A 2,164-nucleotide genomic window follows, 5' to 3' on the forward strand; every position below is an offset into this window, starting at 1 on the left:
CTCACCTGAGCCGGCTCCCTCCGTGCGGCCGCCGCCATCGGCCTCGGAGGCGGAGCGGGGTCGGGAGCGGCGGGAGAGGAAGCGCCGGCCGCGGCGCTCCCTGGCGCGGTGCCCCGGGCGGCGTCGCCGAGGCTCAGAACCGCCCTTGGGCCACGGGGACGGGGGCTCCTCTCGGCGCCTCCTCGGTCCCGGCACCTCAGCCCGACCCGGTGCTCCAGACGCTGAGGTAAATACGTGAGAACAGCCAAAATGAGCGCCACGGGGAGGATGCCAGAAGTCCCGCCCCGATTCGATGCGCACGCACGGAAATACCCCTCTCCTGAGCTTTCATTGGTTCAGACGCCAACGGCGACTGGCGCTTAGTACCCTGGGTAATGTAGTTCTCACATCTTCAAAGGCCCAAGGACTGTATGCTCACCACTGGGGTGTCCAGGGGCAATGGCACCAGGAGAGATTCTGGGAAGTGGTGTCTCCAGCCTCCTAGGGCGAGGGAAGACCTTTGCTCTTTGTTTAAGAGGCTGTATGCAGATTCCTGGGGAGTGTTGTCGGCAACTGATCACCTAAGTGTTTACGGATATTATTTCAGACTTCTTGAAGCCTAGCATGCTCCCAGAGTCTAAAAGTATTGTCCCAGGTGCTCCCAATGAGTACAAATCCAAAGGGATGTATCATTCCATAGAGTCCTTCAGACACACAATGTGTCTACTCTTAGCTGGAACCTGGTGAGTATTATCTTCTTTTCCTTCAAGTGCCTGTTGCCTGAGACGTTAGAGTCAGCTTGATGAGTTTCAGGACGTTGAGTCAGGAACGAGAGAAAAAGCCTCCACACAGGGACGGGACAGAGAAGACAGAAAAGGGATGTTAGAGTGCTCTGAAGCGGGAGGACAAAGCTGGAACTCTGTTTCTGGTTCCCACAGAAAATGTCTCTCCTGCCTGTAGAGTCAATGATTGTGTCCAACTTCTTGAGGAACACTGGTGTATCTATATATTTCTTACTCAATAGCCTTAGATACCTTCAATTCCGTTTAGGAACGTGACAAGTATTTGAGAAGAACCACTTACCAAATGCCATTTCTGAGGGCCATTGGTAAGTTCTTTTCAGTTTGAGCTCCACTTTTTCATCTGAGCTCCAGATCTAATTGGCCTTTTAATTGTGGGCTCAGTGGGTCAACTTGGAGTGCAGACGGTTCTATCCAGAACCTGAAGTCCCTAGCCTACAATTCCACATTGGAATCCCTTCTCCAGTTCCAATCTGCTGTCTGCATTTACTGGGGTTTCCTGGTTTAGTCCTTTCCCCGGTTCTAGTCTGTAGTCTCCATTTCTTAGAGCTAGCTGGTTTAGGTTGTGCAGTGAATTGCTGGTGGTACCAGCCACAGTTTGACTGGGTTCAGCTTAAACACCAGACTGGATCTGGGGTTGGACTGGGTCCAATTTAGTTGGCAGTATTGTCTAATCCTCAGGCCTTGGTTTTGTCCCTGGATTCCATGTGGGGAACAGCTGATGACAGCTGCAGTTCTCCATTTGTTTGGAATCAATCTGCTATCCCCACTCTTTGAGGTGTGCTGGTTCAATCCTATCCCCAGTCCCTAGTTTGTTGGTTACTGCTAGTGTCCATGGTTCCATTTCCCTGATTACTCTTGGTTTCTCTTAATGTACACATGAGGTAAAGGCTATTCCTAAAAGAAAATCTCAGAAGCCTCATAACTTAGGTATTGATGTGGCTTCGAAGAAACCCAAACGTCTACCTAAAAGAAATGGGATCTTTTATTTCCAGAGAGTTGAGCACACCACCTTCCAGCACATTGGCTTATTTTATATTTAATGACCATAGTCCTGGAATTTGCAGATATTTAACAAGATGGCAACATTTTACTAAAAACAACCTAGAATTATAATGGCCATTATGGGGAATGTTCCAATTAGGTGAAATTGCTCATTTAAGAAATGCATCCGCGGGGCCGGCCCCGTGGCCGAGGGGTTAAGTTCTCGCGCTCTGCTTTGGCAGCCCAGGGTTTCACCAGTTTGAATCCTGGGCGCGGACATGGCACTGCTCATCAAGCCATGCTGAGGTGGCATCCCACATGCGACAACTGGAAGGACCCACAACTAAAAATACACAACTATGTACCGGGGGCCTTTGGGAGAAAAAGGAAAAATAAAATCT

The 2,164-nt window shown here is 50.0% G+C and overlaps 1 pseudogene; it reads right to left on the bottom strand.

Annotated features, from left to right (window-relative positions):
- The window catches only part of LOC124250252 (zinc finger and SCAN domain-containing protein 4-like), a 122,318-nt pseudogene that overhangs the window by 105,936 nt on the left and 14,218 nt on the right, over window positions 1-2,164 (bottom strand).

This window comes from Equus quagga, chromosome 13 (assembly GCF_021613505.1).
Source record: "Equus quagga isolate Etosha38 chromosome 13, UCLA_HA_Equagga_1.0, whole genome shotgun sequence".
NCBI classification, from domain to species: Eukaryota; Metazoa; Chordata; class Mammalia; order Perissodactyla; family Equidae; genus Equus; species Equus quagga.